General features: G+C 43.4%; 1 protein-coding gene and 1 long non-coding RNA gene across 4 annotated transcripts in view; one reads left to right on the top strand and one right to left on the bottom strand.

Annotated features, from left to right (window-relative positions):
• Positions 1-17,440, bottom strand: LOC111763975 (uncharacterized). The gene is made up of 3 exons (XR_011647741.1): positions 17,278-17,440; positions 10,387-10,494; positions 1-217 (listed from the first exon to the last, which is right to left on the bottom strand). It is a non-coding gene; the product is annotated as an uncharacterized lncRNA (long non-coding RNA).
• The window catches only part of TLR3 (toll like receptor 3), a 20,974-nt gene continuing 11,447 nt past the window's right edge, over positions 13,629-23,155 (top strand). Inside the window, exons 1-3 of one of the 3 annotated variants that reach the window (XM_058289909.2) lie at positions 13,629-13,992; positions 14,904-15,535; positions 16,840-16,938. The gene's annotated coding sequence lies outside the window, so the exon portion shown is untranslated. Of the gene's footprint in view, positions 13,993-14,903; positions 15,536-16,290; positions 16,469-16,839; positions 16,939-23,155 lie in introns of those variants that run through there. The other 2 variants (XM_023588558.3, XM_004457777.5) reach the window with 2 other exon arrangements.

Raw genomic sequence — 23,155 nt, forward strand, 5'->3', positions numbered from 1 at the left:
TCACCACGAAGCTACTTTTATTAGAACAAATGGTACTGATATAAAATGAAGAAGCAGGTTCATGCAGAGGCAGGAAGCTCGGGCAGTTACTTGGTTTTATCAAAGGCACCAAAACAAATCAATGGGGGAAAGAAAGTCTTTTCAAGAAATGGTTGCTGGGGCAACTGGACACACAGTGGAGTGGAAGACGGCAGGTTCAGCAGCCAGCAACACCAGTCTAAAAAAGAGAGAGAGAAACGGATGTCCCCAAAAGACTTACGTAAGAAGGCTCATGGCCACTTTACTCATAAGCCAAACCTGGAAACGGCACTGCGCTCTGCAACAGGCGACTGGATGATCAATCATGCAACAGAATCGTGCTGACCACACCAAAAGGCAACTGCTTGTGGGTTCTTAAGCCTCCCGTTCCCCGGGTGTGAACCGCTGTAAGCAGGACCCCTGGGAGGTTTCTTCAGTGACAGTGTGAGCAGCACCATCGCAAGAGCCTTAATCCTATCAGCAGAACCCTCGTAAGGGGAATGAAAGTCATATGTGGTGAAAGGAAGTCAGAGCAGCTGCCTCTGGGCGGGGCATGGCTGGGGCTGCCTGCGGAGGGCGGGAGGGAAGCTGGTGGGGGCGGTGGGCTGCATCTTGCCGGGCGGGGTTCCTCCAGGTCAGTTTGCACCCCCTTCGCCAGGTTGAACGCCAGGTTTGAGCACGTCCCTGTGTGCCCTGACAAGGTGGGTGTCTTCCCTGCTGCTAGTTGGTGTCAGCCCTGCCTGCCAACCTGCAGATGCCGGGGAAACTCGGCATGGCTGGGGTGGAGGTAGCTGTGCGGTGTCAGGAGACCCCTCCCCACTTGCACTGTCCTCCTCCCGGACCCCTCCCTGCTGGCCTGCTCTGGAAGCAGCTGTCCACAGTTCCTGGGGAGTACTTAGGCAATGCATTTGCACGTTTGCACACATGATAATTGTGGTTTTTGCACTTCTAACTGGAAATTAGAAAAATTTAAAATTTCACTTTTAAAAGAGATGGTGATTATCGTTAGAAGCCGTCACTTGTAAATTATTCTAGGTGTCCATCTTGTGGTAGAAATTGGAACAACAACTCACGTCCCCAAAATTGAAGACAGGAATTGACCAGATTTTAGGTGCCCTGTACCACACAAGTTAAATTATAAATTAGTTGTTTGAGACTCTGAATATGTATTTCCAATTAAACTGATGAAAGCAGTGGTTACCTTTAAAACATGGCGTGAGCAGTATTGGCCATTGTAATGCAAACATACAGCTTTCTTACAGGTTTCTTTTACTTTCTTATTTTTAATAAAACTTTAGATTACATAAATGTTACATAAAAAATATAGGAGAGCAAGATGGCAGCAGAATAAGGAGCGCCTAGAGTCAACTGCTGCTACAGGGCAGTTAGTAAACTCCCAGAGCCCTCTGGAGCTACTGAAGCACCTGTTGGGGGCTCCAGGAGGTCAGAAGACCATCCTGCCACATCCTTGAAGGAATGGAAGGAGGAGATGCATGTCTCCAGAGAAGACTCGTAAGTAGAGGCTCCATGCCCTGGAGGCCAGTCCCATCCTCCACTGGAGGCACAAGCCGCCTCAGGAGCTGTTCTGCGGCTGGAATTGAAAGCTCCACTTCCCTAAAACCAGGGAGGAAGAGACGGTTGGGCACCAACTTCAGCTCCTGATGAGTAATTTCAGTGGGCTACAGTATAATCCTGAGAACAACTAAAGCTTGAACCTGTCCAAGTCAGAAAGGGGCCGGGAGCTGCCATCTTAACTCTGCGCCTGGCACGAGGGGAGGCAGGGCAGACTGAGGATCCCAGGGCTGGTGGGGACCGGCTTCTTTCCATCCAGGTCAGATTGTAGCTCTAGCCTGGGCCCAGTGCCACCTCCAGCAGGGAGGAAGCTGCGGGGACCTGCGCCAGCTTCTCTAGGAAGTTACCAGTCACGCTGCAGAGGCCAGTGATTGTCCTTTTCTGGTGGCACAAGCCACCCCAGGAGCTATTCTGTTGCTGGAATTGGAAGCTCCATTTCCGAAAAACAGGAGAGGAGGAGATGGTTGGCTGACGATTTCAGCTACTGATTGGTAGACTCAGCTGGCTAAGATATAACCTTGGGAACAGCTGGGGTGTGAATCTGCTCAGGTTGGAAGGAGGCCGGTGGCTGCCATTTTGACTCCACCCCCAGCCTGAGGGGAAGCCAGGAGGGAAAATCACAGTGACGGTAGGAACCAGTTTCTTTCACCCAGATGAGCCTGCAGCCCTAGCCTGGGCTTCAGCCCTGCCTCTGACAGGAAGGAGGCTCAGGAGCCCTGCACCAGCCTATATGGGTAACTGCAGGTAACTTTGGTGGGCACAGACTGAAAACTGGAAGTCTACCAGGGCAACTGCAGTCATCTTGGACCCCCACTGCATAGATTGCTGCCCACACCTGCAGCTCCATCCCTGCACCAGGCAGGTAAGAAGGGGGCATGAAGCTTCATCAGTGTCTCTGGACAACTATAGTCTAGGCCTGCACAACTTGGATGATTTCACACAGCTGTGACTGTCCCTACCCTTGGCAAAGGAGAAAGTTGGGAGAGGCTTTTCGGTCCCTGGAGCAATGAGGGCAGATTGAGCCTCCACAGCTTACAGCACCAACTACATGCTTGGCTCCTACTGCACAACCAGCAAGGGAGAAAGGGCAGGAAGACCTAAACTAAAGAGAAAAACTGCACCCAGAATAAATATTCTAGTAAGCCACATGCCAAGACAGCAACAAAAAATTACAATCCACCCAAAAAACAAAACAAAACAGGAAGCTATGGCCCAGTTGAAGGAACAAGATAAACCTCCAAATGACATAAAGGACTTGAGACAACTAATCACAGATGTTCAAACAAATCTTCTTAGGCAAGTCAATGAGATGGCTAAAGAGATTAAGGATATTAAGAAGACACTGGATGAGCACAATGAAGAATTTGAAAGCATACATAGAAAAATAGCAGATCTTATGGGAATGAAAGGTACAATGCATGAAATTAAAAACACATTGGAATCATATAATAGGAGATTTGAGGAGGCAGAAGAAAGGATTGGTGAGCTTGAAGAAATGGCCTCTGAAAGATGAACCTACAAAAGAACAGATGAGGAAAAGAATGGAAAAAATTGAACAAGGTCTCAGGGAAATAAATGACAGCAAAAGACATGCAAACATACATGTCATGGGTATCCCAGAAGGAGAAGAGAAGGGAAAGGGGCAGAAGGAATATTTGAAGAAATAGTGTAGAAAATTTCCCAATGCTATTGAAGGTCGTAGATATCCGTGTCCAAGAAGCACAACATACTCCCATCCAAAAAATCCAAATAGACCAGCTCCAAGACACATACTCACCAGAATGTCAAATGCCAAAGACGAAGAGAGAATTCTGAGAACAGCAAGAGAAAAGCAATGCATAACACATAAGGGATACCCAATAAGATTAAGTGCTGATTTCTCATGAGAAACCATGGAGGCAAGAAGACAGTGGTCTGATATGTTAAAGACACTACAAGAGAAAAACTTCCAGCCAAGAATCTTGTATCCAGCAAGACTCTCTTTCAAAAATGAGGGTGAGATTAGAATATTCACAGATAAAAAGAAACTGAGAGAATTTCTAAGCAAGAGACCAGATTTTCAGGAAACACTAAAGGGTGTGCTAGAGCCTGAAAAGATAGACAGGAGAGACAGGCCCGGAAGAGAGTCTAGAAATGAAGATTATATCAATGAAAGTAACTGGAAGTGTCAAAAGAGTGATGAAAATAAAATACAACAGATAAAACACAAATAGTCAGGAATAAACTTAACCAATGACGTAAAGTACTTGTATTCAGAAAACTGCAACTCAATGTTAAAAGAAATCAAAAAAGGCCGAAATAACTGGAAGAACATTCCACGCTCATGGATTGGAAGACTAAGTATCATTAAGATGTCAATTCTACTCAAAATGATATACAGATTCAATGCAATCCCAATAAAAAGTCCACCAGCATTAAAAAATAATTGAGAACATGGTCATAAAATTATTTGGAAGGGTAAGGGGTCCTGAATAGACAGAGTCATCATAAAAAGGAAGAGCGAACCCTCATCTCCAAACTTTAAATCATATTACCTAGCTATAGTGGTAAAAGCAGCATGTTACTGGCCTAAAGACAGACACATAGATTAATGGAACCAAATTGATGGTTCAGAAACAGACCCTCACATGTAAGATCAAGTGATTTTTGACTGCCTGTCAAACTCACACAGCTCGGGCAGGACAGTCCATTTAACAAATGGTGCTGAAAGTATTGGATATCCATCTATAGCCGAAAGAAGGAAAAAGTACCCCTGTCTCACACCTTATCCAAAAGTTAACTCAAAATGGATCAAAAACCTAAGAATAAAAGCAAGAACCATAAATCTTCTAGAACAAATTGTAGGAAAATATCTACAGGACCTGATGGTAGATGGTGGATTCTTAAAGTTGATAAGAGGAGGACTGAGATGGACTACTGACATTTAATGTATGTAGAAGTTTAATTAGCTTTACTGTTAAAGTGTGGAAATGTATAGAGTGGATGGTAACACAAAGTGAGTAACAGCTAGTTTATGAATGGGAATGTGACTGAAAATGGTAGTCTAGGTATGTAAATGCCAACTGACAGAATGCTAGAGAGTAATCTAGGAACTGAAGAGCGTGGTAAACCAAGAAGTGGATGAGAATTGTGGTTGATGATACAGATGCAAGAGCATCCTTTGTGAGCTAGAGCAAATGTTCATAAATAATAAGTATATAATAATAGTTGTGAGCTTACAAAACATATATAACATCTTACAGGACTCTCATAACTCACCCTACCACCAATAACTTGTTTTTAAACTTTTTTAAGTAATGATTAAAGGGTATTGTCAAAATATTGTCAAAGTATTTTCCCCCAACCAACCCTATTATTATTATCTTTATATCATTTATATATGAACATACATAAACAAGTGTATAGTAAAAGTTGTGAACTTACAAAGCAAATATGCATAACATCATACAGGGGTCCCATACATCAACCCTCTACCAATGCCTTGCATTTTTGTGAGATGTTTGTTACAATTATGAAAGAATATTGTCAAAACCATACTACTAATCAGTCCTTATCTTACATGTGTTTTTCCCCCAACCCACCCTATTATTATTTTTTAAATACATTTTTTTATGACAGAAGTTATAAACTTATAAAACAATCCATGCACATGTACAGAATTCTCAAACAACACCCCTCCATCAACACACCACACCGTGGTGGAACATTTGCTACAGACAATATAATATCATCTGATTGCTACCATGTCCATAGTACATATTTGGCTCACATTTTTCATTCTGCCTCATTATCAACACAATACATCTTTCACATAGATGCAAGAATATTATATTATTACTACTAACCACAGTCCATAGTTCACTCCAGCTGTATTTTTCCTATGCTTCTCCACCTTCCCAACACCCTGCAGTAATGATGTACATTTGTTCTAGCTCAGAAAGGGCACTCTTGCATCTGTACCATCAACCACAATTCTCATCCACCTCTTAGTTTACTGTGCTGTTCAGTTCCTAGATTATTCTCTAGCATTCTGTCAGTTGTTGTTCACATATGTAGACTACCATTTTCAGCCACATCCCCATTTTTTAACTAGCTGTACTCACTATGTATTACCATCCACCCTATACATTTCCACACTTTAATAGTAAAGCTAATTAAAACTTCTACATACATTAACCATCATCAGTCCATTCCAGTTCCCCTCTTATCTCCTTTAAGAATCCACCACCTACCACTAGGCCTTGAAGATATTTTCCTACTAGAAGATTTATGGTTCTTGCTTTTATTCTTAGGTTTTTGATCCATTTTGAGTTAACTTTTGGATAAGGTGTGAGACAGGGGTACTTTTTCCTTCTTTCGGCTATAGATGGATATCCAATACTTTCAGCACCATTTGTTAAATGGACTGTCCTGCCCGAGCTGTGTGAGTTTGACAGGCAGTCAAAAATCACTTGATCTTACATGTGAGGGTCTGTTTCTGAACCATCAATTTGGTTCCATTAATCTATGTGTCTGTCTTTAGGCCAGTAACATGCTGCTTTTACCACTATAGCTAGGTAATATGATTTAAAGTTTGGAGATGAGGGTTCGCTCTTCCTTTTTATGATGACTCTGTCTATTCAGGACCCCTTACCCTTCCAAATAATTTTATGACCATGTTCTCAATTATTTTTTAATGCTGGTGGACTTTTTATTGGGATTGCATTGAATCTGTATATCATTTTGAGTAGAATTGACATCTTAATGATACTTAGTCTTCCAATCCATGAGCGTGGAATGTTCTTCCAGTTATTTCGGCCTTTTTTGATTTCTTTTAACATTGAGTTGCAGTTTTCTGAATACAAGTACTTTACGTCATTGGTTAAGTTTATTCCTGACTATTTGTGTTTTATCTGTTGTATTTTATTTTCATCACTCTTTTGACACTTCCAGTTACTTTCATTGATATAATCTTCATTTCTAGACTCTCTTCCGGGCCTGTCTCTCCTGTCTATCTTTTCAGGCTCTAGCACACCCTTTAGTGTTTCCTGAAAATCTGGTCTCTTGCTTAGAAATTCTCTCAGTTTCTTTTTATCTGTGAATATTCTAATCTCACCCTCATTTTTGAAAGAGAGTCTTGCTGGATACAAGATTCTTGGCTGGAAGTTTTTCTCTTGTAGTGTCTTTAACATATCAGACCACTGTCTTCTTGCCTCCATGGTTTCTCATGAGAAATCAGCACTTAATCTTATTGGGTATCCCTTATGTGTTATGCATTGCTTTTCTCTTGCTGTTCTCAGAATTCTCTCTTCGTCTTTGGCATTTGACATTCTGGTGAGTATGTGTCTTGGAGCTGGTCTATTTGGATTTTTTGGATGGGAGTATGTTGTGCTTCTTGGACACGGATATCTACGACCTTCAATAGCATTGGGAAATTTTCTACACTATTTCTTCAAATATTCCTTCTGCCCCTTTCCCTTCTCTTCTCCTTCTGGGATACCCATGACATGTATGTTTGCATGTCTTTTGCTGTCATTTATTTCCCTGAGACCTTGTTCAATTTTTTCCATTCTTTTCCTCATCTGTTCTTTTGTAGGTTCATCTTTCAGAGGCCATTTCTTCAAGCTCACCAATCCTTTCTTCTGCCTCCTCAAATCTCCTATTATATGATTCCAATGTGTTTTTAATTTCATGCATTGTACCTTTCATTCCCATAAGATCTGCTATTTTTCTATGTATGCTTTCAAATTCTTCATTGTGCTCATCCAGTGTCTTCTTAATATCCTTAATCTCTTTAGCCATCTCATTGACTTGCCTAAGAAGATTTGTTTGAACATCTGTGATTAGTTGTCTCAAGTCCTTTATGTCATTTGGAGGTTTATCTTGTTCCTTCAACTGGGCCATAGCTTCCTGTTTTGTTTTGTTTTTTGGGTGGATTGTAATTTTTTGTTGCTGTCTTGGCATGTGGCTTACTAGAATATTTATTCTGGGTGCAGTTTTTCTCTTTAGTTTAGGTCTTCCTGCCCTTTCTCCCTTGCTGGTTGTGCAGTAGGAGCCAAGCATGTAGTTGGTGCTGTAAGCTGTGGAGGCTCAATCTGCCCTCATTGCTCCAGGGACCGAAAAGCCTCTCCCAACTTTCTCCTTTGCCAAGGGTAGGGACAGTCACAGCTGTGTGAAATCATCCAAGTTGTGCAGGCCTAGACTATAGTTGTCCAGAGACACTGATGAAGCTTCATGCCCCCTTCTTACCTGCCTGGTGCAGGGATGGAGCTGCAGGTGTGGGCAGCAATCTATGCAGTGGGGGTCCAAGATGACTGCAGTTGCCCTGGTAGACTTCCAGTTTTCAGTCTGTGCCCACCAAAGTTACCTGCAGTTACCCATATAGGCTGGTGCAGGGCTCCTGAGCCTCCTTCCTGTCAGAGGCAGGGCTGAAGCCCAGGCTAGGGCTGCAGGCTCATCTGGGTGAAAGAAACTGGTTCCTACCGTCACTGTGATTTTCCCTCCTGGCTTCCCCTCAGGCTGGGGGTGGAGTCAAAATGGCAGCCACCGGCCTCCTTCCAACCTGAGCAGATTCACACCCCAGCTGTTCCCAAGGTTATATCTTAGCCAGCTGAGTCTACCAATCAGTAGCTGAAATCGTCAGCCAACCATCTCCTCCTCTCCTGTTTTTCGGAAATGGAGCTTCCAATTCCAGCAACAGAATAGCTCCTGGGGTGGCTTGTGCCACCAGAGAAGGACAATCACTGGCCTCTGCAGCGTGACTGGTAACTTCCTAGAGAAGCTGGCGCAGGTCCCCGCAGCTTCCTCCCTGCTGGAGGTGGCACTGGGCCCAGGCTAGAGCTGCAATCTGACCTGGATGGAAAGAAGCCGGTCCCCACCAGCCCTGGGATCCTCAGTCTGCCCTGCCTCCCCTCGTGCCAGGCACAGAGTTAAGATGGCAGCTCCCGGCCCCTTTCTGACTTGGACAGGTTCAAGCTTTAGTTGTTCTCAGGATTATACTGTAGCCCGCTGAAATTACTCATCAGGAGCTGAAGTTGGTGCCCAACCGTCTCTTCCTCCCTGGTTTTAGGGAAGTGGAGCTTTCAATTCCAGCCGCAGAACAGCTCCCGAGGTGGCTTGTGCCTCCAGTGGAGGATGGGCACCGGCCTCTGGGGCTTGGAGCCTCTACTTTGAGTCTTCTTTGCAGATGGAGGCTGTCTCCTCCTTCCACTCCTTCAAGGACATTGCAGGATGCTCTTCTGGTCTCCTGGGTTCCCCATACAGGTGCTTCAGCTAGCTCCAGAGAGCTCTGGTGTTTGCTGACTGCCCTGTAGCAGGAGCTGACTCTAGGAGCTCCTTACTCCACTGCCACCTTGCTCATTCTCCTGTCTTCAGTAATTTTTACTCTCTCTTGAGTCTTTTTTTAATCTCTTTCAACATATCTTCAGTATTTTTGTTTTCCTCCTTTTCATCTTCTATTCTCTTAAGGCATTATCTATGTGTCTATTTACTCTGTTGCTCTTTCTAGTTTAGTCTTCATTTCTGAAATGCTTTTTTCTTTTGATTCTAATTTCTCCCCGAGTTCTGTCACCTCATTTCTGAATTTCTCCATTTCTAATGTTATTGTTTGTCATGTTTTATTACTATTTTCTTAACGTTTTAAAGTTAAGTTTAAGACAGATGTTGACAGTTCTGATCTTTCTGGTTGTCATGTCTTTCTGGCATGTTTCATTGTCTATAGAAATACTATCATTTCTTTATAATTTTTGTTCTTAAAACATCTTCAGATGGGATTTAATCTCAATACTTTATGTTGGTCAGTTTTATGTGAAATTAGTTTTCTTGAACCTTGGAAAGATGCTTGGTTCAGGATAATTTTTCTAAATACACAAAGTTCTTTCTTCTATTGTTTTCATGTAAGGTTAAAAAAATTCATGGCTTGTTTTCTGAGATTACTTGGTGCTGTTCCTCTCTTACTTTTATCTTTATTTCACTTCTATTTTGATTTTATTTCCAGCAATTTCTCCTCAGTGTGGGGTCCTGGTCTGTAAATGAGCCCTTACTGGTCGCCTTTGACAGGTCCTAGTGGTGAAGTTGGCCCTTTCAGAGCTCACGTTCATCCACCGCTGGACTAGCAAACCTTGCCATTGCATGCCCTTCTCAGGTGGACCCTCAAGCTTTCTACGGAACACCTGCCCTGTGGTTCCCAACACTGCCCCCCTCTACTTTCTCCTCCTCAGATGTGGATGCAGGGCTGGCCTCATGCCTGGTGGCCGTTTGTCCCCTGCTTCTGGAATTCTGAATTACAGAAGGATACTTTGCCATCTGCCTTTTGATGAGATCCATGGAATTTCAGTTTTGCTATTTAAGTTGCTCTGTCTGTTTTTTATGTGGTGACTTAGGGGCTTCTGTGACTATCTGCTGCCAATGTCACATCATCAAAGTTTACAATTGTATTTAGTACCTAATATTAGTTTATTATAAAAACAGCACATGAGCACAGAAATAATTAAAGCTATATATAAGAAGTGACAACAAATGTTAAATCCACCTTCCTTCCCACACTTATCTGAAGGATGGTTAATTGTGTGTGTTAACTTGGCTAGGCTGTGGTGTCCACTTGTTTGGTCAAAAAGTGCTGGCCTGATTGTTATTGTGAGCATTTACTGGATTAAAACCATCAGTCAACTGAATGTGCCTATTGCCAATTGCCTCTACAATCAGCAAAGGAGATTGCCTTCAGCAACGAGGGAGTCTCCTCATGCAACCAGACAGAGGCCTTAATGCAAGAACTGGGGATTTCAGAAGTTTCCAGAAGTCAGAAGGAAAAATGTCTACCTTTACATCAGTGACCAGCCTCTCCTGAAAATTCTTCATCAAGTTTCCAGCTTGCAGCCTTCCCTGCAGAATGTGAACGTTTCACCCCACTGTCACACGAGCCAGCTCCTATAATAAATATTAACGTTCATTCATCTCTTAATATTCACACACGTATTTCTTGTCGGTTCGGCTTCTCTGGAAAATTCTGACTAATACACCTGCAGTTTCCAGAGTCCAGCTCCTTGGAAGTGCTACTGACAGAGTCGGGGGTATCTGAGCACAATAAAGCACATGATTATGTAGAGGTCTTCCTGTTTGCATAAACGAAGTCGTACCATACATGGTTTTGTAACTGGATTATTTGATTTAATAATATACCTGAAATTCCTTCTAAAAAATAGTACATGGTGTCTTCCTTATTTTTTAACTACCTTACGTGGTATTCTGTCTACTGTGTTACCATACAGTGTCGACCAAGTCCCTACTGGCGCCATAACAATCCTTGAGCATAATATTTTTACCCATTTTGGAGAGTGTATCTATCAGACGAATTTCCTGAGATGGGTATGCTTTAAAATCGTGACTCAGCCAATTACTAAATTTATGACTTTTGGCAAATTATTTAATCTCTCTGGTGTGAATTTCCACCTCTGTCAATGGGAGACAATGCATCCACTTTCCAGAATTGCTGCGAAGATTAGGATGATGTAAACTAAAGGTTTGACATATACAAAGTACTCAGTAAATATAGTTATTATTATTCCTGTAAAGATAAATTAAGCAATTCTTGTAAGAAAATGAGATAGGCAGTATCTGAGCTTTGGATACTCTAAGCAAACAAATCCACTGTGCACAAAACTTGTTAGCATGTAAAAAAGAATTGCATCAGATTAACAGTGTGCTGCTTCTCGAGGAGTAACCACAGATGCAGGCAAATAGTGCCTGGTTTTATCTTTGAAATCACCATCTGGTGGCTCCCAGATACCCTTTACAGCAGGTGACATATGTCCCAGGACAAGCCCTTCCTTGGCTGGAGGAGGAGCTGGTTAAAACAGTATCATTGACATAGGCATAATTTGAAGATTTTAAGAAACTTTAAAAATACATGTTTTAAAAATACGGCTATACTTTTAACATTGGGATAATTATGTGCAATTATCTCAAAAATTATACCAATTAGCACATTACTTTACCATCAAATAGTTCTTGAGAGTGTCTGCTCATATATACTTGCAAGGCTACTTAAATGTTGACAATTTGATAAGTGGAAAATCATTTCTTGCTCTTCGTGTATCTTAAATGCCATGAGTAAAGCTGAGCATTTTTTCTTTTTATTAGTTGTTCAAGTATATTTCTTTTTCACTAATGTGCTTGCTCTACTGTGTTTTCATAATTTTTCTTATTATCTGTAAGAGATTTTTGGATATTAAGGAAATTAACCTTTTGTCATATTGTTTGCCATCTTTGCCTGGTTTATTATTTGCCTTTTGACTTCAGAAAAATAAAAAATCAATGCTTATTTTTAAACTTATAAAAGTTAAAATTTTAATTGATTCATATTTTATCTATCTGTGTTTTCTGGATCATGTATCTTGCTTGCAAAGACCTTCTCCCATATCTGTCTTAGTTTTCCCAGGCTGCTGTAACCAAATACCACAGACTAGCTGGCCTAAACCATGGGAATTTATTGTCTCACACTTTTGGTGTTAGAAGCACAAAAACTGGGTGCCTGAAGTCAGGTGCTGCGGCGGGGCTGTTGGGAGGCCACCGCTCAGCCTGCCCCCGCCACGTGCCAGCCGTGTCCAGTGCCCGCGGGCCCCGGCCTCCGAAGCCTACTGGGCGAAGGCCCGCCGCACTCAGCTGGCCTCACTGCCACGCACGACGTCTGCTGAGATGGTGGTTACAAACGGCTCCCCGCAGGACTGGGCAGACGCGCTGCAACCCTCACAAGGTCCTCAGACCACCCGGGTTCCTGCAGCGCCAGAGCTCTGTGTTTCTGTCACCACACCTGGCTTCCTCGGCTGTTAGGAGTCTTTCCTTACAGCTCGCGCACAGGACGGGATCTCCTCTCATCTTCCGAACATTGTGATTTTACTGCAGTGAATACTACTGAAGAGAGTGAAACATGATATTCTTACACACTGAGCTCCAGGCTGGGCAAATACATTTCCAAGCTGGGAGAACAATGACATTTTAAGGCTCTAGGTAAAACTTCTGAAAACGGAGCCTCGATTCTGTTATGATCAGCACTGCATGGACATCATTTGATGAAACTCTGTGTGGTTAAAACAATCACTTAAAAAAAAACAAAGGCAAACAACATACTAAGCAAATTATATCACACATACGGTTAAATTCTATATTCCAGAATAGGCCAAATTGCCCTTCCAAATACATAATAGAAACTTGAAAGTCCACTAGGAAATTGGACAGATGGCATAAGCAGGGTAATTTAAAGAAAAATAAATGTTATACTTTTGATTATGTTAAAGTGCATACTCAATTCTTATATAGGCATATTCCTACATAAAGTAAGGAATAAGACTAGTGTTTTAAACAGGTATGACCTAGATATTGGACTTTCTGGTTTTTGTTATGTTTACCTATTTTATCTCCAAATCTTTATAATAAGCCTTTCCTCTCCTCACTTTCCTTCTACTTTTCTTCTCAGCTTTTAAGGAGCAGTTCTCACATTCTCATAAGAGGCAGGTAAGCTCCTTCTTAGGTGAAGAATACAAAAGCAGCTCAGCTACCCATCCGCTCTGACTCCAGCCTCTCTCTTAATTTCCCTTGTTGAGTCAAAATTTATATTATAAAGCAGGTGTCAATTTGCAGAATCATTAGCTCTCACCAATGACCAAGTCAGTGTAATTATGGTAAATTATTACATAGTGGCTCAGTCTGAACTTTATGGCTTCATTCATTGGCTGCCCACATGGACACCAGTTTCTTCAAATTTAATTAGGATGCTAAACATGTAGGCTGGTTTTTCTTTTCATTCTAATAAACAGGTGTCAGACTCAGGGCATCAGGTTTGAAGAGCCCTTCTCCACATCATGGGCTGTCAATAAAGAGCGAGGCTGTGTGTGCCAGCACACTGAGATTTACAACTACCACGGCGCAACTGCCTTGAAGATTACAAACGATGTTTTTCTCAAAGTTCAGTTTAAATCACAGCTCTGTGAGGCCGACGTTAGTTTCTTTTTCAGAGGGAAGTTGGAATTCAGTACTGCTGAGCAGACTCGAGTGAGAGCGGTGGAGGGACTTGGTGTGATTTCCTCCCTCGTCCGGTCCTTGCTGAGACCTGCCTCTGGTGGAGATTAAGGTCAGCAGCTGCAGCTCAGCGAGCGAGACAAACGGACGCTGCTAAGGGGAACTGTACTGTCACTTTAGAGGAAGAGCTCAGCAAGGAAACAGAACTGCCTGCTAGACTCTCAGGGCGTGCAGATGCAGGTCTTGTCCTGTCTGGAAGGTGCTGTGAAGGGACCACGAACCGTCTGTCTAATGCTGCGGGGAAAGTGAAGTGCTGGCTCAGTAACAGATCATCCCGTTAATACCGATGGGAAGCTGTGAGGATTAAAGGAACGGCCTGGCTTTGCTTTCCTACTGGCACAAGGAAGACCGGTTAGTCCAGTCTCCTTGTTCCCACTAATAAAGGCTCACTTCTGAAATTCCTTAAGAGACTTTCCAAATTGAACCTGTGCATGAGATTGACTCTTAAATACCCAATGCCTCATCTGTAATTGGACATTCAGGGCTGCCACAAGTTTTAGCATTCCTTAGCATAGTTCTTCCTTTATTTGACCCTCACAGAATTTGGCGTGTGTAATTACTGTGTTGTTCAATATTAATCTGCCTTTTCATATGAATGCATTGAGGAGTATTTTCCCCACAATTTCAACACTCTGTGTGTGTGGTCAAAAGGTGCAATGATGCAATCTTTAAGTCTAAATTAACCCATAAAGGATATTGCCTTCCCTTAAAAATCTTATAATGAAATGACTAGATTTCCTAGTGACTACAGATTATCCTCAATCATCAGAAATAATCTTTGCCATTGATTAAAATAGCTGTAATTATCATATAAAAACAATAACTAGTTTATTAAGAGTTATTAGGAGCAGGCAGAGAAGGACAGTGTGTCCACAGTTTAATAAATATGTAAATGAATAAATTCCAATATACTATAATATTATTTGCTTATTGCTTCTAGCCTCTCTAACTTGAATTTTTTTTCCCTCAAGCCTTTCTTTCAGACTCTTTTCATATATGACCTCAATCATTTATCTTAAAATATGTACCCATTCAGGTTGAAGGAGAACACTTGTTAGATTTTTAAATAAATTTAACAAATTTAAGGGATTTAGGCTTCTAGAATTCTGTAGATCTCAGCTCTCCTGGGAATAATGCAGCTACACCCGTATTTGGAGATTGGTTGTTATAGCATACAGACGAAGTTCCGTAAATACTGGATTTGTTATTTTACATTTTTGAAACTTTATCATAAGTAGTTTTGATTTAATTTTCTTGAAAAGGAAAACGACCTTTTCCACTGTGACCCCCATCAACGTAATAACTAAGTCAATGCATGTTCAAGCCATGCGCAGTGGAGGGACACCAAGCGGCACTGTATTCAGAAGCTAGCAAGTCCTGAAGACTATCAACATGAAGGAGTTTGGATGGGAACTGGAATTAAGCCTAAACTGATTACTGCATTATGAGACAGACTGTCCAAAAATTATTTATTGAAATCCCTTCACTGGCTCAACCAGCATCATGGAAAATCTAATTTGTGCAAGGACTTGTAAACCATAAGACACAGTGGGGGGTGATGAAGGGAGCGTGTTTCGGCCATTCATGCTGCAAAACTCCCCATCCCAAACCTCTGTGGTCTAGAGCAACCACCGTTTTTTTGCTCTCACCTCTGGAGCCGTGGCAGGGCTGGATGGGCAGCTCCTCTCTGCTCCACGTGGCATCGGCTGAGATGGCTCCGTGGGGACGGAGGATCCACTTCCTACACAGCCTCACTTGGCTGGAGAATGGACCTGACACCTTGCAGGCACCACGCTGACCTGCTGCCAGTGCCCCATCCTCCCCCTTGGTGGCTGCTTGCCCCTCACCACCTGCAGGTCCTGGAGGAAGCCTCCGGGAGCCCCGTGCCCAAAGGGTAAGTTCCAAGTGCTTATCCAGGCCCTGCTCGCTCCCCACCTGCTGAAATGCAGTAGGCCAGTGGGCCAAGGCTGCTCTCAGGGCTCAGAGTCAATGGCAGGGGCCACTCAAAGGTCTGACCTCTGCAGCTTCTCCCTCAAAAGGGTGGGTGCAAAGCCATAAACAAAGACCATGCCAAGCCCAACTCAAGAAGCTGCACAAGAAACCTCTTGACAGTACCGATGGCTTACGCACACCCCAGTGGGTAGATATGGGGCCAATTCTCCCTCAGGTCGTACATTTGCATTTGTTCATAGTATTATTATATTGCATATGTGAGGAATGAAAACCAAAAATGTGTCCAGGAACCCGCACCCAGCTAAAGCTGAGGCTCAGGAAAAGCCACTTGCTTTCATGCGGAGATACAAACTTACTTCCTCCTCTCAATTCCTCAATAAAGATACATCAGTGATAGTTTTCACCTGTCTTTGGCTCTTTTAGTATTTTACTTACTTGTACAAAGCAATATCGTAGCAACTCATGATGTGTCCTTAGGGCTATTGCTTCTCTAGGTTTCCTTTTCCTCATGTCTAAAGTAAGGGAGTTGGACTAGGGGATCCCTGGAATTCCTTCCAATCAGTATAGTTTACTATTTAACAATATAGTTATTATATTATATCATAAAGCAATAATGCAAAAGTGTGCATTTATGTCCCAACAAGCACACCCCATTGAATAAACTGGAGTCTACCAGCTACCTGAGAGCTGCGCTTTCTCTGGGCACACCTGCTTGTTCCCAGCAGGCTCCGGTTGTGAAGGAGAGAGGCACGGGTCAGGACTGGCCATGTTCTGGGCTCTGGCAGCTCTTTCTCCCTGGCAGACTTGGTCTCTTTGATCAAAGGGTTAATTTCTGACTTGCTTATCTTACAGGTACCAAAAAAGTTAAAACAAGGTAAAGATGTGAAAGTACCTTAGCTTTGCTTGGGAATTGTGGGTTTGGGATTTCTTCTGTCCTTCTGCTCTACCCTGACAGCTTTGCATCAATCTTTGGCAAAATATAGAGGAATTCATTCTGTTAAATATTCATTAACCCTTAGAGTCCAGCCCCTCCCACGCCAAGGGTGAGGTCCCACCCTGCTCACTTCTGTTCATCTGTGACCCTTTCAGAGGCACTCAGGAGGGCTTTAGCTGAAGAAGACAAAAGCAGGCGTCTGTGAAAGCTGTTTAAAATACATCTTGCTGAGATTGGGCGTTTTTATTCTTAGCCCTCCATACAAAGCACCAAATATAAAGACTTTTTTTCTTTTTTTTTTTTAACTTTAGTTTCACTTTCAAGATTGCAGCAAGCTTGCCACACTTCCCTGATGAAAACGCCTGGATTTGGACAAAGGAGAAGAGCAGCTCTGAGCAGAATACGTGAAGGTAAGTGCTTTAAATTCCTACTGAGAGAGTATTACTCAAGCCGAGTAGAGATACATGCACTTTGGTTTGATCATTCTTTCGTGTTTCTAGAGCTTGCTCAGCCACTTGAGCTGTTGTCAGGGCCACGCAATAGGCACAGGGACAGGGATGGGAAAATGTAAGGTAACAGTGCAAGTAAGAGCAAACACTTCTAAGTAACAGGATAGAATATTTATGCAACAATTTTAAAATGTTTCCTTTGTACAGTTGTATACCTGGAAAACATTAGGGAAGCTATGGAAATAAAAAACTACCTTTGCCTTAAAGATATGAAACCCCGTGCGTGTAAAAAGCTCTTACCTCCTTTCCTCAGCCTGGTTGGAGGGGGAGACAGGGGCTGGCATTTTATGGTCATGCACTCAAAAAAGGAGTGTGTCAGGTGCTGGCGCGAGCAGACAGCTTTCCTTGCCTCCGTAAGGGAAAAGGAGGAGCAGGAGGTCAGAAATTGGCCCTGGCAAGCCTGGGCCTCCTAAAGCTCCCGGAAGTCGATTCCCAGTTTCATAATGTGATTATGTGCTGGAGTGTGCCTGCGTGGAGTTATATCTGTATTCATTTAGGAAAAAACCGTGGAGAAGTTTCCAAACCAAACCATAACCCAGGGTACCTGCACCAGGTCCCTTGCCCAGCCATGATGCAATTGTCCCTCACTGGGACAAAAACATAATCCTATGCGCCTCTACAAGGTTTTCCAAAATTGCAAAGCCCAGAGAATCTATCTTCCAGCTCTTTTCAGCTTTCTTTGCTTTTTTGTTAGGTCTCATTTAATTGCAACCTTTTCTTCAATCCTATTTCATCCTCTTTTATCTTTGTCTGTTTTACTGAACTATCTCCTAGAATCTATTTTTCACACCATGGTCAGTAAACTTACTGAATTCTTGCATATCTAAAATGCTTTCTCCCTCATCTTTAGTAGTCAAGCTGCCTATGAAATTAGAAGTTCAAAGTACCTCCCCTGAATGTTTTGGAAGCCTAACTCCATTGTTTTCTAGGGGCTAATGTTGTTAACGAGAACTTTTATACAGCTTTCCTTTGGAAGGAACTGATGTTCTCTGTGGAAGTTTTTAGGAATTTTGTGAATGCTCACAATTCTGAAATTTCATGAGAAATTTTTCCTTTCTCACACTTCCTGATTGGCCCTGGTTGGGTCTTTCCCATTCAGAGCTGGGAATGCCTTCCAGTCCTTTCTGAGATAAGTAGATTAGTCCTTCTCAATAATTCTGATCCTACCTGCAGCCCTTCCAGAGGAAGAAGAGTGTCACCTAGCAAAGGAGGAGAATGTGTTGTCGGGCAGCATCTGCGAGCTGGAGATGGAGGAAGGAAGCCTGCAGGGTACAGGAGGAGGAAACAAATGCACACAGGGCACGTGGCAGCTGGGAACGTCCTGTAGGTTACAGGAGGAGGAAACAAGAGTGTACACAGGGCACGTGGCAGCTGGGAACGTCCCACAGGGTACAGGAGGAGGAAACGAGAATGCACACAGGGCACGTGGCAGCTGGGAACGTCCTGTAGGGTACAGGAGGAGGAAACAAGAGTGCACACAGGGCACGTGGCACCTGGGAATGTCCTGTAGGGTACAGGAGGAGGAAACAAGAGTGCACACAGGGCACGTGGCAGCTGGGAACGTCCTTCCTGTAGGGTACAGGAGGAGGAAACAAGAGTGCACACAGGGCACGTGGCAGCTGAGAATGCCCCGCAGGGTACAGGAGGAGGAAACAAGAGTGCACACAGGGCACGTGGCAGCTGGGAACGCCCCACAGGGTACAGGAGGAGGAAACAAATGCACACAGGGCATGTGGCAGCTGGGAACATACTGTAGGTTACAGGAGGAGGAAACAAGAGTGTACACAGGGCACGTGGCAGCTGGGAACATCCTGTAGGTTACAGGAGGAGGAAACAAGAGTGCACACAGGGCACGCGGCAGCTGGGAACGTCCTTCCTGTAGGGTACAGGAGGAGGAAACAAGAGTGCACACAGGGCACATGGCAGCTGAGAATGCCCCGCAGGGTACAGGAGGAGGAAACAAGAGTGCACACAGGGCACGTGGCAGCTGGGAACGCCCCACAGGGTACAGGAGGAGGAAACAAATGCACACAGGGCGTGTGGCAGCTGGGAACATCCTGCAGGGTATACAGGAGGAGGAAACAAATGCACACAGGGCACGTGGCAGCTGAGAATGCCCCACAGGGTACAGGAGGAGGAAACAAATGCACACAGGGCACGTGGCAGCTGGGAACATCCTGCAGGGTATACAGGAGGAGGAAACAAATGCACACAGGGCACGTGGCAGCTGGGAACATCCTGCAGGGTATACAGGAGGAGGAAACAAATGCACACAGGGCGTGTGGCAGCTGGGAACATCCTGCAGGGTATACAGGAGGAGGAAACAAATGCACACAGGGCACGTGGCAGCTGGGAACATCCTGCAGGGTATACAGGAGGAGGAAACGAGTGCACACAGGGCACGTGGCAGCTGGGAACGTCCTGTAGGGTACAGGAGGAGGAAACGAGTGCACACAGGGCACGTGGCAGCTGGGAATGTCCTGGCGCCACCCTCCCTAAGGAGCACTGCCCAGCAAGGGCAGCCCTAGAAAATGAGGTACTCTCGGTGGAGGGAGCCCACCCCCCATTTCTGGAGGGCATCCTTTCCAGTTCCACATTTGGCATATTAAGCAATTTGGTAATTCCAGGAATATAGATGAAAGGATGGCTGAGGAAAATTGTCTAGACACCCCCATACTCACAGAGGTCTCCCCAGTGCATGTGATATACAAGCAGAATATAAAGAAAATTTCACTTCCACGTATTGGTACCTGTTAAAATCTGAATTAAACAAATGTCACTTTATTTTCTATGACTGAACTCACTGTGGCAGGTTCTGGAGCCCCCACTCCTGCTCCTAGCTGGCAAAATAAAACCCGACATGAAATCTCCAGTTTAAAACGTCTTCCAGACAGTTGAAAGCTTGATCGCCTGTAGGGTTTTCCCACTCCCTGAAGGAAGAAGGCGGGATGCAGAGCGCCGCTCTCCTGTGTCTGAGCATCCCCCTCTGGCTGTGCCAGGGTGTCTTTCATACCTTCTGGATATCAAGCAGAGGCCCTAAGAGGCAAAGCTACTTGAGGGCAGCTGGCCTTCTCTCTTTCTGAGAACTGGATTAGAGTATAAGTGAACCCAATAACGTTTAAGTGTGTTAGGATAATTCTAAATGTTCAGCTTAGAATTAATCCTCTTAAGTGGCGCTGTTCTCTAACACTTGTGTGGAATTTTCCTTGTATAATGAGTTTTAGATCTTACGGCAAAACTTTTTAAATATCGTTCTTCGTAATGCATCGTCGAACTTTGAGGATGATTTGATCTTTGAAACCAGATATATGCTCATGCCGGAGAGCAGCACATCAGGTACGCATTCCACCACAACGAAACTCACCGTGTGTGGACTTAGGGGCGGTTTCCGCGCGCTGAGTCACGGCCCGTGGAAAGCCATTCCTGAGCCTCTGTCCCCTGAGCATCGGCTCTGCTCCCGGCGTTGCTCTGGGCACAGCAAGGGGGTCTATTTTCACAGCTTTAAGTCCAGGGAGAAGGGCCTTTAATAAGTAAATAATAAGCGCAACGATCGCAGGTGAGGCCCGTCAACATAGTATGGAAAAAGCAACCGTGTAAAGAAGAACGAAAGAAGGCTTTATCCATGACTGATTATCAGCTAAGGAATCAGACGGTGTGGCATCGCGCTAAAAAATCAACAAATATTCAGTGGAAGAGAACAGATGACCCTGAAATAGGCCCCCCTCACACACTGAGTTTTCAAGACGGCCACAGAAGCAGCAGCGTGGGAAAGGAAAGTCTTTTTTTAAAATGGTCTGAACAATTGGATGTACTTTGGAAAAGTGAATCTTGACTTCACTTCACACTGTACACAAAAATTAATTTAAGATGGATCATAGACCTTAACATAAAAGCTAAAAATATAAACGAGAATATCTAAGGAACTTCGGAATAGGCATTTCTTAGGACACAGAAAGCAATAATAAAAGAAGTAAAGAAAATGGTAAATTAGACTTCATCAAAGTCAAGATGACATCATTAAGAAAATAAACAGTCAACCCACAAACTGGGAGAAAATATTCCAAAATATCTGACAAAGAACTGACACCCAGATATATAAAGAATTGCTACAATAAAATAGGAAAAAGACCATTCCATTTTTAAATGAGTAAAATATTTGAACATGCAAGGGAAGATATGCAATTGGACAGTAACCACATGAAAATTGTTAAATATAATTGGTCACCAGGGAAACGCAAATTAAAATCACAATGAGGGAAGCAGACTTGGCTCATATGGGAGGTCTATGGTTCAAACCCAGGACCTCCTTGACCCGTGTGGAGCTGGCCATTGCACAGTGCTGATGTGCGTAAGGAGTGCTGTGCCATGCAGGGGTGTCCCCCACGTAGGGGAGCCCCAAACGCGAGGAGTGCGCCCCTCAAGGAGAGCTGCCCAGCACCAAAGAAAGTCTGGCCTGCCCAGGAGTGGCATCGCACACACAGCAAGATGACACAACAAAAGAGACACAGATTCCCGGTGCTGCTGACAAGAATAGAAGCAGACACAGAAGAACACACTGCAAATGGACACAGAGAGCAGACAACTTGGGGGGGGGGAGAGGAGAGAAATTTTTAAAAATCACAATGAGATAGCAGTACACACTCACCAGAAGGACTCACAATAAAAGGATGTTGACAAGGAGGCTGCTGGGAGTATAAAACAGTACAACACCTTGCCAAAATATCTGACGGCTTCTTATAAAATTAACTCTGCACCTACCCAGTGGCTCTGCGATTCCAATCCTATATATCTGCACAAAAGAAATCAAATGTATATGTCCATTAAATCAGGCAGAGGAATGTGCACCGCAGCTTTGCTCAACGTATCAAAATACAGTCCCCGCAACTGAGGCGTCCCAGGCTGGGCTCCATAAATCAATGTGGCAAATTCTTACCGTGGAGTAACAGTCAGTTCAAACAAAGGGACAAGCTACTGGAATATGCAAATCGGGTGGATCTAAAAACAGTGTTCTGAGTGAAAGAAACCGCATATTAAAGAGTCAATGCTGTGTGATTTCACTTCTATGAAATCATAAACGCACAAAACTAATGTTTAGGGGATAAAAGTCAGAGCAGTGGTTGCCCTGTGAGGGGGGATGAGAAGTAACTGGGCAGGGGTGGGGCCCTTGGTGTGAGCTTACTCAGGTGCATGCATCTGTCAAAACTCGGAAGCGCACTTTAGAATCGTGCATTTCATTGAATGCAAATTTACATCCCAAAGAAAACCCTAAAAATAAACACGGAACTGGCAGTAAGCATGTGAATGCCATTTTGCCGGAGGGTCTAACGTTTCACTTTGATGAACTGGTGGCCAGAGGGTAACTAGAGGGGTAGATTTATGACAGCACAAGGGAGTGCACTGTAAAAGTTTTTAACTGTCCTCTATTTTCAATCTTTCATAAAAAGTTTTGGGAGAAATTAACCGTGGTATACCTATACAACGGATGATTCTACTTGTAAAAATGAACAATTGCTGGTGCACGACAGGATGTGGACAACTCTCATGAACCTAATGGGGGAGAACAGGGCACAAAACTATTCACAATGTGTGAATCCGTTAATACGTAACACACAAGAAGGTAAATCAGCACTTCCTATGAGGAATCCGGATGTGCTCTCTCCGGGAGAAAGGCCACGGCACCTGGGAAGTCAGGCATGGAACTCTCTTTCTAGATCTGGTAGGCTCTGTTTCTTACAGTCACGTGTTTGCTTTATGAAAATTCAGCAAGCTGTATGTTCACAATAAGTGCAATGTTCCGTATGTTTGTTATACTGATACAAGTTTATTAAAACATAATTGCTCAAATTAAAATGATATACGTATAGATATATGTATATCCCTATCTCACCCCCCACATATATATGATAAAAATATAAAAATACATGGTACAAAATGGTAAGATTATATCTAGGAACATAAAATAAGAATATAACAAAAAATGAAAAATATGAAAGGAAGCTTTAGATATAGGAAGAATTAGACAGGAGGACCAAGAGCTACCTGAAAATGCCTTCAAAAGAGAGCATAGGAAAGAGGACAAAGGAAAGGATCCAAGTAATAATAGAAAAAAAAATGTTAA

Source organism: Dasypus novemcinctus, chromosome 29 (assembly GCF_030445035.2).
Source record: "Dasypus novemcinctus isolate mDasNov1 chromosome 29, mDasNov1.1.hap2, whole genome shotgun sequence".
NCBI lineage: Eukaryota > Metazoa > Chordata > Mammalia > Cingulata > Dasypodidae > Dasypus > Dasypus novemcinctus.